We start from the raw sequence: 13,206 nt of genomic DNA, 5'->3' as shown, positions 1-13,206 counted from the left end.
ACTTGGAGCAATATTCATTTCTTAAAAGCATTAGCAGAGGGGAGGCGGGGCGATGACGTCACTGCTTTCTCCGTGTGTCCGCCTGCTGACAGACACACGCACCAGGAGCAGACTGTTAGTGGCAGAGAAGAGGGTTTTGTGATGGTTGTGAACTTCTGATGAGTTTGCACAGCTTCTCAGGACTAACTAGCAGCATGTCCGTCTTCTGCGGTCCTCCTCCTGACGCACGCAGACAAGCTTTTTATCTTCGGACCGCCAGCTGCCTTTTCATAGCGGAGCGCGAAGCTCCGATCGCTGAAGGCGGAAATGCTGCTACGATGATCCGAGAAACCATCATATGAATTTGTGTTTCCAGTGCTGTCCAGAACAAAATAAAAACTGATGTAATTCTCACATATTTACAAATTTATTTGCAGCTAAATTTGCTGTTTGACAGCTGGAGCTCCATCAACAGACAGATTTCTCCATGCTAAACGGTTGCTGGTTGGACCAAAAACACTCACTCAGCGTGAAGCTGCAGGAGACTATCTTCATAATGTGCTTTTATTACTGTTATGATTATTATTAAAGGCCTGCTCTACTCGATCATATGTTTGTAAATCCGTGCGGTCAGACGACGCTGAAGAAGTTGGGTTGGGATTCACAGCTTCTGATTCACGAGGGAGCTAAAGGAACATTCTGCTGCATTTCTCGCATTAAGATCCAGGAATCCAGGTTTGAGCAGGCCAGGTCCAGCGGTTTGTGAACAGGACCCAGTTTTAGGTGATCTTAATGCGAACACAGACACACCAGGTCTCTCAGCGACAGCGGCCGTACACACGGAGAAAGCAGTGACGTCATCGTCCCGCCCCCCCTCTGCTAATGTGTTTAAGAAATGAATATTGCTCCAAGTTTTGCAGGGTGGATGTTAAAATGCAATCCCCTCTTTGCATTTTCGTTTTAATTATGACACAGAATAGGCGGATTGAAGTATAAAATGAAAAAGCATTTTGAAATATTGCTTTTATATTTGAATTTTGAGGCATTTGATGCAGCTACATTTTCAAAATTAAAAAGCATTTCTGTTAATCCATTTTAATTGTCAAATTAGACATTTCTAAATGAATTTTGCTAGACATTTACCGTGGACCTTTTTTAAAATGAAATGTCAAACACCATTTTCTTTATCATTTTGATTAAGTGACAGAATAAGCTGTGTTGAGGAAGGAAATAAAGCATTTTGAAGTATTGCTTTTTCTTTTTAATTTTGAGTCAAAAAATGCAGCTTCATTTTGAAAATCAGAAAAGCATTTCTATTAATCCATTTTAAAGGTCAAATTAAACATTTCTAAACAAATTATGCTACACATTTACAAGAGAACGACTTGAAAATGAAATGTCAAATACCATTTTCATTTTAATTTAGTGACAGAATAAGCTTTGAGGAAGGAAAAGAAAGCATTTTGGGGGATTGTTTTTTCATTTTATTTTTGAGTCAACAAAATGCAGCTTCTTTTTGAAAATGAAAAAGCATTTCTGGTTTTAACTTTGCTTTTTATTAATGCTACAGAATCGCTTCCATACATTACTGGTGACATAGACGGGTGTGACAGTCACACAGAGAATCGGGCATCTTTTCAAACTAAAACATCTTTCAGATTCAGATATAAATAAACCGGAAGTAAAGTAAGTTATTTATTATTTGCGGCCCGGGGGTTGGGGACCACTGTATTATAGGACACATGTTACATTTATTTGTGTATAACTATTTTCCAATAGTCTGAATATTTAATTTTATGTTTTTGATTATTTGTCTGTGTGGTATAAATGTATTGCTTTATGTATACATAATAGAAATGAGAATTTTATTTTAATGGTGGTTTCATTTTTTTTGATAAAGAAAATGGTATTTGACATTTCATTTAAAAAAAGGTGCATGGTAAATGTGTAGCATAATTCATTTAGAAATGTCTAATTTGACAATAAAAATGGTTTAACAGAAATGCTTTTTAATTTTGAAAATGTAGCTGCATCAAATGCCTCAAAATTCAAATATAAAAGCAATATTTCAAAATGCTTTTTCATTTTATACTTCAAACCGCTTATTCTGTGTCATAATTAAAATGAAAATGCAAAGAGGGGATTGCATTTGCATTTTAACATCCACCCTGCAAAACTTGGAGCAATATTCATTTCTTAAAAGCATTAGCAGAGGGGAGGCGGGGCGATGACGTCACTGCTTTCTCCGTGTGTCCGCCTGCTGACAGACACACGCACCAGGAGCAGACTGTTAGTGGCAGAGAAGAGGGTTTTGTGATGGTTGTGAACTTCTGATGAGTTTGCACAGCTTCTCAGGACTAACTAGCAGCATGTCCGTCTTCTGCGGTCCTCCTCCTGACGCACGCAGACAAGCTTTTTATCTTCGGACCGCCAGCTGCCTTTTCATAGCGGAGCGCGAAGCTCCGATCGCTGAAGGCGGAAATGCTGCTACGATGATCCGAGAAACCATCATATGAATTTGTGTTTCCAGTGCTGTCCAGAACAAAATAAAAACTGATGTAATTCTCACATATTTACAAATTTATTTGCAGCTAAATTTGCTGTTTGACAGCTGGAGCTCCATCAACAGACAGATTTCTCCATGCTAAACGGTTGCTGGTTGGACCAAAAACACTCACTCAGCGTGAAGCTGCAGGAGACTATCTTCATAATGTGCTTTTATTACTGTTATGATTATTATTAAAGGCCTGCTCTGCTCGATCATATGTTTGTAAATCCGTGCGGTCAGACGACGCTGAAGAAGTTGGGTTGGGATTCACAGCTTCTGATTCACGAGGGAGCTAAAGGAACATTCTGCTGCATTTCTCGCATTAAGATCCAGGAATCCAGGTTTGAGCAGGCCAGGTCCAGCGGTTTGTGAACAGGACCCAGTTTTAGGTGATCTTAATGCGAACACAGACACACCAGGTCTCTCAGCGACAGCGGCCGTACACACGGAGAAAGCAGTGACGTCATCGTCCCGCCCCCCCTCTGCTAATGTGTTTAAGAAATGAATATTGCTCCAAGTTTTGCAGGGTGGATGTTAAAATGCAATCCCCTCTTTGCATTTTCGTTTTAATTATGACACAGAATAGGCGGATTGAAGTATAAAATGAAAAAGCATTTTGAAATATTGCTTTTATATTTGAATTTTGAGGCATTTGATGCAGCTACATTTTCAAAATTAAAAAGCATTTCTGTTAATCCATTTTAATTGTCAAATTAGACATTTCTAAATGAATTTTGCTAGACATTTACCGTGGACCTTTTTTAAAATGAAATGTCAAACACCATTTTCTTTATCATTTTGATTAAGTGACAGAATAAGCTGTGTTGAGGAAGGAAATAAAGCATTTTGAAGTATTGCTTTTTCTTTTTAATTTTGAGTCAAAAAATGCAGCTTCATTTTGAAAATCAGAAAAGCATTTCTATTAATCCATTTTAAAGGTCAAATTAAACATTTCTAAATGAATTATGCTACACATTTACAAGAGAACGACTTGAAAATGAAATGTCAAATACCATTTTCATTTTAATTTAGTGACAGAATAAGCTTTGAGGAAGGAAAAGAAAGCATTTTGGGGGATTGTTTTTTCATTTTATTTTTGAGTCAACAAAATGCAGCTTCTTTTTGAAAATGAAAAAGCATTTCTGGTTTTAACTTTGCTTTTTATTAATGCTACAGAATCGCTTCCATACATTACTGGTGACATAGACGGGTGTGACAGTCACACAGAGAATCGGGCATCTTTTCAAACTAAAACATCTTTCAGATTCAGATATAAATAAACCGGAAGTAAAGTAAGTTATTTATTATTTGCGGCCCGGGGGTTGGGGACCACTGTATTATAGGACACATGTTACATTTATTTGTGTATAACTATTTTCCAATAGTCTGAATATTTAATTTTATGTTTTTGATTATTTGTCTGTGTGGTATAAATGTATTGCTTTATGTATACATAATAGAAATGAGAATTTTATTTTAATGGTGGTTTCATTTTTTTATTTTTTTTTAGATGCCACGAAAGAAGGGATTTAATATGCGTCGCACCAAAGTGTGTAAGGTTCAGGAAGAAGGTAAATTTTCTGGTTGTGTTTGTCTGGAGCAAATACAGAGGCCTTTGATTTCTGGAATGAAAGTAAGATTGACAAATTCAAGTGATAGTACAACATCGCTTACATGTTGTGTTGTGGCTGCAATCAACCATGTTGTTGCTCCAGTGTGTACATGGAGGGACGCTGATGTTGATAATATTAGAAATGAAGGTGTGCAGTTGGTTTGTTCATTTAATGGAAGTGATGGATGTGTGAACAATTCCGAAAAGTTATTCAAGGTTTCTGAAAAGCTCAGTGTGTTTGGAAGAATTTGGGATGTTGCTATCAATGAGCCTGTGTATTCTGGTGATTCAAAGAGTGAAGAATTTTCACTGTTGTATGAAATGATGCAGGAGCGACTGATGGAGGAAGATCTGTGTTTGTTGGATTTGCAGGGTTTCGTTTGTGCTGTCATTCATCACAAAGAGTATTTTGTTGTGGTTGATTGTGGTGCACGAGATTCATCTGGAATGTTTTCTAATATTGGAACATCTGTGGCTGTCTTCAACAGTTGCTTTAATGACTTGATGTTGCACATTTGGAACTTGAAAAAGTCTTTGAATGCAGAATGGTTTGGCATTAGTTCAATGTTTGTGAAAGAAGCTTCTTGGGACGGGTGTAATAATACATTTGGTTTGGGAGCAGAGGATGCACGTGTGAATCAGTCAGTTTTGGGCAAAAGACAGACTGGTTTTATAAAAGAACATGTTCAGGAGTTAAATGACAAAATTGTGGTTGGCGAAAAATGTAAAGTGTTAATGGAATGCAAAAATACATTGAAAATTGGAAAAAAGGGCAGTAATTTAAAAAAAAAATCATCTTCAGTGATTTTAAATGAAAACAATTGTAACATATTTGACACAGAACGTTGTGTAAGGGGATCTTTTCATCAAGGAGATCGGCAGCTTCAAAACAGAGGTGTGCAGTGCATGGCAATAGCCCTGGTGAGTATGGCTAAACACACGGATCGTAGTGTTTTTGAGTGGGAGGCAACAGACTTGGACCATGTTGTGTTTCTTGGTGATCAGCTTTACTCCTCGGTGTGTGAAAACAAAATCATCCCTGGAAATTTGAAGTTTTTGTCAGTACCTGATTTGCCCATGGATTCTGAAATTGATGGTAAATTATTTAAGTTTGAGTATGGTGAATACGTTTCTGGGATTGTTAATGTGAGTAATGGTAAATTTGTTGACAGTGGTGAAGTGATAACTCTTAAAAAGGGACTGGAGCACATGCTTGTCAAGTATAAAACATGTTTTTTGACCATAGGCAGTAGTACTTGTGCTGTTATTTCAGAAAACGGCCATTATGCTGTGGTGGATTCACATGCACGCAGTGGTACTGGAATGGCAGATGTAAATGGAAGAAGTATTATCATGTACCTTCCTAGTCTTAATGATTTATACAATTATATTTGTTGCTTGAGTATTTCACTTGCAGGGAAAGAAATGGCTTTTGAAATTGCATCCGTTGCTGTTACTGACAATGATCCTAGTGAGAAAAATAAACAAAGTGTGCTTGAGAAGGATTGTAAAACTGGATTAAATACTGGGTCACAGTTTGGTTTCGGGTGCAGTTTAGATGTTCAAACTAGTCCCTTACCGTTGCATGAAAGTAACAGAAAGCGTAAGCTTTCTACTGTGCAACGTGAATCAAAGAAGACAAAATGGTATGATGCTAATGAAGCTAGTTTGGATGTTGAGTTTCTTGGTGATGTTTCATCAAAGAAACTTGAGTTTTACCCTGTTGATTTTGATGTTACACAAGCATTGTGTAAACAACTGAATGTGCATTGTGAAAACACTGCTTGTTCTAACCCTCTAGAGGTTGATATGTTGGGAATTCCATGTCAAACTGATCATATAGTAGCCGATGGCAATTGTTTTTTTAGGGCTGTGTCCAAAGTTATTAGTGGTACAGAGAAAAATCACATAAAGTTAAGACGTGCAGTTGTCACACATTTACAAAAGAATGTTGGAAATTATAGTTCTCTTTTGAGATCTGAAAATATGTCTGTGGATGAATATCTCAATGTTTCTAGAATGAGATTTTCTGGTAGTTGGGCTACAGAGGTTGAAATTCAAGCTACAGCTGACTACTTGGGTGTGAGTGTGTATACATTTCACAATGAACGTTGGTTGAAATATGCCTGTCAACGTAAGGCCATATCTAAACAAGGCATATATTTGCAAAATATAAATGAGTGTCATTATGAAGTTGTAACTTGCGTTGAAATTTTTCAGCAGCAGCGTTGTTTTGGGTTGTGTAAATCTATGGAAAAAAATAATTTGGGTCATAATATGAGGCAACGCAAAAGAGACTCAGAAATGCTGTCAGAAGGAGATTGCAAGAGTGTTAAACATGGCAGGTCTGAAGTTGGTGATTGTAATGAAGTTTTGTTTAGTGCATTGGTTAACAATGATCACCAAAACAGTGAAATTTATCAAAGTAACAATTTAGTTGAAAATGCTTTCAGTTTTTATCCATTGTCGTTTGAGAGTGCAGTTTTGTTGTCAAAACATATTGATTTAGATTTTGTGAAGCAGTATGAAGACATTCCAACTAATAATGTAACGCTTGGTTCTATTTGTAAGACAGAGGTCACATTAAATGATGGCAATAGTTTTTTTCGTGCTATTTCTCGAGTCATTAGTGGATCTGAAAATTGTCATAGAAGAGTTCGACTGGCTGTTGTTAAGTTTATGCTAAAGAACAGTGACATTCATATGAAGTTGCTGGAGAAAGGATATGCCACAGTGTCTGAGTACATTCAAAAGTCACGTATGAAATATGTTGGCAGTTTTGTATGTGAGATTGACATTCAAGCTACTTCAAATGTTTTGGGAGTAGAAATTTTTGTACACAATGGTAGCATATGGAGAAAGTATAACCCTGTAAATAAAATACTTGGAAATCAAGCAATTTATTTGCGAGAATGTGGTGAGAAATATTACGAGGTTGTTGTTTGTGTTCATTGTAGTGGTAAAATTGGGTGTGCCAATTGGTGTAAAAGCAATAGTATTTGTTCTGAGAAACCACATCTAAGATGTCGTTCTTTTCAACCACATAATGTTAGTTGTGATTCAGTTGGTGAATCTTCCTTTTCAAAGTATCTAAAAAAAAGGAGATCTTTTTACCACAAAATGCAATATCAAACAAGTGAACTGCATAAACAGAAGAAAAAAGATATGAGTAAAAGGAAATATGCATCTGATTCTTTGCGTAGATCCAGAGCATTAGAATTGAGTAAAAATAAATATAGGGAAAATGCTATGCATAAAATGTGGGTTAAAGAACGTAGTTCTGCAAAATACAGAACTGATTATTTACACAGACATCGTGTTAAAAATGGGAGTAAAAGCAAGTATAAATTTGATTTGTTACACAAACATAATGTTAAGGAAATGAGTAAAAGAAAATATCAGATTAATGTTACTCATAGAGAAAATGTTAAAGCACTGAGTTCTAGAAAATATCAGAGTAATGTTACTCATAGAGAAAATGTTAAAGCACTGAGTTCTAGAAAATATCAGAGTAATGTTACTCATAGAGAAAATGTTAAAGCACTGAGTTCTAGAAAATATCGTCAAGATCCTCACTTTAGGAAAAGTGTGTTGGATGGGATGAAATTGAAGCGACAATTGAATAAAAAACAGTTGGAAGAGTTTGATGTTGTTATGAAACAATTTTTGGATAAAGTTAAAGATGGACCTGGGTTTGTTTGTTGTGTATGTCATAGGTTGTTATTTGAACATCAAGTATTACATTGTAAAAAAGAGTCGTACAGTAATGCAGGACTTGGACTTATCGCTGATCAATGTATCACTTCTGATTATTTGCATATCTGCAATGCAAACTGCTCAAAAAATTGTGAATGGATGAAAACATCAAGAAGCAAATTGTGGATTTGTTACACGTGTCATGCTAAAATCAAAAAAGGTAAAGTACCAGCTGAAAGTGTTAAAAATAACTTAGAACTTGAACCTATACCAGCGGAATTGGCATGTTTAAATCAATTAGAACAACATCTAATAGCGTTACATATTCCATTTATGAAACTGTTAGCATTGCCCAAAGGTGGACAGAATGGCGTGCATGGACCTATTACTTGTGTTCCTGCAAATACTGAACAAACAACTTATTTGTTACCACGCATGTCTATTGAGGGTTCTCTTGTGCCTGTGAAATTAAAACGGAAGCTTACTTATAAAGGACATTATGAATATCAGTATGTTGATACGGAACGTGTTAAGCAGGCTTTACAGTTTTTACAAACCCATAATTATTATTATAACAACGTGAAATTTAATAATGATTGGATTAATGGTTTTTGTAAAGAAACATCTGATGTGGTAGAAAAAGATGTTGAATGCACTGCAAATGTTGACGATTCAAATGTTTTAGGAGATGAACTTCTGCATGATAGACAGCAGCATTGCATGTTCCAGGACACTTGTCTAATGCCAGTAGACATTGGTCAAGAGGCTTTGGATCAATATTTTGATCACATTTTGAATGTAGCTCCCGCTGAAGGCAATAGTCCGGTGAAGTTGTTGTCCGATATTACAAATGAGGCTAAGTGTTTTCCTGTGTTGTTTCCTAAGGGTGGACCAACATATCATGATGGAAGACAACATCCTTTAACTCTATCACGATATTTTAACAACAGGATTCTTAATGCTGATTGTCGTTTTGCACAAAATGTGGAATATATTTTTTTTGCCCAATATATGACAGAATTAGAAAAGGTCGTTTCAAATGTTTCGATTGCAGTAAGAAAAGGTAAGTATAATTTTAAAAATAAACGAGTAGTTATTGGAGAGTTGTTGAAAAGTGATGATTCTATTAAAAGGATGTTGGAATTTGATGATGGGTACCGATTTTTAAAACCAATTAGAGGTACGCCAGCTTTTTGGCAGGCGGCCCAGAAAGACCTCATGGCTTGTGTGAGGCAGCTTGGAATCCCCACATGGTTCTGTTCATTTTCTTCAGCTGATATGCGTTGGAAGAATTTACTTTCCTGCATTCTGAAGCATGAAGGTAGAACTGAAACTGTGGAGCAGTTGGAATGGGCAGACAGATGTGAGCTTTTGCGTTGTAATCCTGTCACTGCTGCTCGGATGTTTGATTTTCGTTGGCATTGTTTTCTGAAAGAGGTTCTTATGTCGCCTGCATGTCCTATAGGAAAAATTAAGGATTATTTTTATAGGGTGGAGTTTCAGCAACGAGGCTCACCACATCTTCATTGCCTGTTTTGGATAGAGGATGCACCTGTAATTGACAGAAATACAGATGCTGAAGTGATTGCATTTATTGATCGTTATGTGACTTGTGAGTTACCATCAAATATTGACTTACTGGAAATTGTAACATCTGTGCAAAAACACTCTGAAACACATGCGAAAACATGTAAAAAAAAAGGAACTGTGTGTCGTTTTAATTTTCCTAGACCACCTTCTGCGCGTACATTCATATCACGTAGCACAAGTGCTGAAGAGACACAGTCTTGTCAATGTGTGTTATCACAGAAAGAGTCTTGCAACTGTAAAGAAAATGCACAGACACCGCAATTGAAGAAAAAAGAGGCTTCTGCATTGATTGCACACATTAAAGCTGCTCTCTCAACTGATGGGCCAACTTATGACAATGTTGAGGATTTGTTTGAATCTGTTGGGTTAAACCAAAGCACATTTGAAACTGCATATAACTGTTGTGCTCGGAAAACCCATGTTGTGCTGAAACGTCAACTTAAAGAAGTTTGGATTAATCAATATAGCAAGCCACTGTTAAAATGCTGGAATGCTAATATGGATATACAGTTTGTTGTCGATGCATACGCATGTGTTGTGTACATCATTTCTTACATCTCTAAATCAGAGAAGGAAATGGGTTTATTATTGCAGTGTGCACAAAAGGAAGCAAGCAGGGATGGAAATGCTTCTGCCAAAGAGAGTCTAAAAACATTAGGCAGTACATATTTGCACAACAGAGATGTATCTGCTCAAGAAAGTGTTTATAGACTGACAAATGCACATTTGAAAGAGTGCTCTCGGAAAGTTGTGTTTCTTCCTGTTGGTGAAAATACTGTTAAAATGAGTTTACCGTTAAAAGTACTTAAAGAAAAAGCATCAAAGCATTCTGTTAGTACAGATGATATGTGGATGACAAGCATTGTGGATAGATATAAGAACAGACCTAAGAGTGATGATTTTCCTTCAATGTGTTTAGCAGTATTTGCTTCCGAATTTCGTGTGTTGTCAAAAAATGAAAGTGCTGCTAAGCGAATAAAGTTGAACAACAACACTGGATATGTTGTGAAAAGAACCCGCACACAACCTGCTGTTGTACGTTACGTTAAGTTCTCTGAAACAAAACAGCCTGAATTGTTTTATCAAAGCAATCTGCAGTTGTTCTTGCCATACTACAGCGATAGCCAGCTGAAACCTCAAGGTTTTGAAACGTATCAAGACTTTTTTCATAAGGGTACGATAAGACTTGGTGATTCAGGTCTGCAGTTGGTAAAGTCCGTGGTAACATTAAACAGAAGTAAATTTGAAATTGATGGTGATAAATTGGTTAATGCTCAGCAAGTGATAGATAATGCTGGTGTAGTTGAAGATGCCTGGTGTGAATTATGCCCTGAGCAAGAATTGGAAAGACTTGAGTGTCAAGAGTTGTTGCAGAACCAAAAAAGTGTCGATGATGAACAGGAATTTGATATTCCTGATTTAAGAGTTTCTGCTCAACATAGCCATTTCTTTCAACTGAATAACACAAAAATGCCTCGTAGTGATGGCTTGGCTTTAATTCGCTCTTTAAATGAAATTCAGATGGATATTTTTTACCAAGTGAGAAAATGGTGTGTGGAAAAGGTTTTGGGAAAAAAGCCAGAACCATTCCACCTGTTCATAACAGGAGGTGCAGGGACTGGTAAAACTCACCTAATTAAAGCAATACAATATGAATCAAATAGACTATTGTCTCCTCTTTGTCGTCATGTAGATGACATCTGTGTTTTGTTGACGGCTCCCACAGGAATTGCTGCGTTTAATGTACAAGCAAGTACTATACACAACACTTTTTGTATTGGTAAAGATGTCCGCTTACCTTACACACCACTGGGTGAGGAAAAATTAAATTCTTTACGTGCCATTTACAGCAGTTTACAGATTTTGATAATTGATGAAATATCCATGGTAGATCATAATTTATTAGCATATATTCATGGGCGTCTGAGGCAAATAAAGCAAACTGGTAACTCTGCATTGTTTGGAAATGTTTGTATTATTGCAGTTGGGGATTTCTTTCAATTACCTCCAGTGAGAGGAAAACCATTGTATGTAGAAAATGTGGGTATGGATCTTTGGTGTGGTGTGTTTGAAATTGTTTGCCTAGAAACCATTGTACGCCAAAAAGATCAGGAATTTGCCAAATTACTCGGCAGAGTTAGGACACGATGCAAAGGTACTGAAATGTTAAAAAGTGATATCCAACAATTGAAGTCACGTGAAACGGGAGAAGGCAGCTCTGCTTTACATATTTTCCCAACTAATGGTCAAGTAAATCAACATAATTTAACCCATCTACATTCATCCTGTCCAGAGTATGTAACTATTAAAGCTCAAGATTATGTAAATTGTAAGGAAACAGGTAGACAAGTGTTACTAAGTGGTAATAATTCAAATCATAACAATACTTGTTTAGCAGAAAGACTTCTTTTGGGGAAGAATGCACGTGTCATGCTCTGTAAAAATGTTGATGTGGCAGATGGTCTTGTCAATGGTGCATGTGGAATTGTGACTGATATTGTCTATAGAAACTCTGACTTTCCACAAATTGTTTTTGTGAATTTTGATAATAAAGACATTGGAAGACAACGGAAGAAACAGTATGAAAATAATCCAGGGCTTGTCTCAGGTTCTGTAGCCATTGTTCCAGAAGAGGAACGATTCACAGGAAGAGGTGGTCTGAGACGTCAGTTTCCTCTAAAACTTGCTTGGGCTTGTACTGTTCATAAAGTTCAGGGTCTTACCATTGATAATGTTGTTGTGTCTTTGAAAAAAACCTTTGCTCCTGGGCAGGCTTATGTTGCATTAAGCCGCGTAACAAGTTTGTCTGGTTTAATTATTCAAGATTTTAAGGAACAGGCCATTTACTGTAACAAAACAGTTTCTGAATATGTGGCAAACATGCCTCAATATCTGATAAATAAAGAAAATCTCACTTCTAGTTCATGTGAATTCAGCATTTTCCTCATGAATGTGCAAAATTTAGAGTGGCATGTAAAGGACTTAGCTTTTTGCACAAAACAGTTACATGTTAACTGCATAGCTGTAACTGAAACATGGCTTCCAAATGCACCTTTAACTGATGCATTGAACATCAGTGGGTATAATTTTTATAGTATGCCACGCTCACTGTCTTATAGTGGAGTAGATCCTAGACTGAATGTGATTAAAGGCTTAAAACATGGTGGTGTTGGAATGTACACCGTTGAAAATATCCTGTTTGAACATGTAGAGATACAAAATGTAGATATTGAATGTTTAGTGCACAGATTTATTACATCGAACATAGTCGTGGCAGTTCTGTATCGTCCACCATCATATGCCATTTCATTATTTAGAGAGAACCTTAAGAAATTAGTTGATCTTTTGGAGCCCCTGGGTGATACCATTGCTATAATGGGTGATTTTAATGAAAACTTAGTAAACTCTAAGACAATAACTGATTTCATGGCACATAAAGGTTTCATTCAACTGGTTTCTGAAAACACAACGTTAAAAAATACGATAATCGATCATGTGTACTTAAAAACAACAAACTATAAAGTCGAATGTACAGTTGTACAAACATACTTTAGTGATCATGATGGTGTTCTTTGTCGTTTTACACATGTAAGTGACTGTTGATGATTGTGGCAAAGGAGAAAGGGAGAGATGGCGACATCTTTATCTCTTTTAAGTCACAAATGTCTGACTTAATATAAAACGTCAAATGTTGAACTCAATACATGCTGGTGTCAGTTGTTGTGGCGAAGGAGAAAGGGAGAGATGGCGACATCTTTATCTCTTTTAAGTCACAACGTCT

Source organism: Oryzias latipes, chromosome 1 (genome assembly GCF_053564925.1).
Source record: "Oryzias latipes strain Hd-rR chromosome 1, Olatipes_Hd-rR_3.1".
Taxonomy (NCBI): Eukaryota; Metazoa; Chordata; class Actinopteri; order Beloniformes; family Adrianichthyidae; genus Oryzias; species Oryzias latipes.
Note: the sequence above shows the minus strand (reverse complement) of the source record.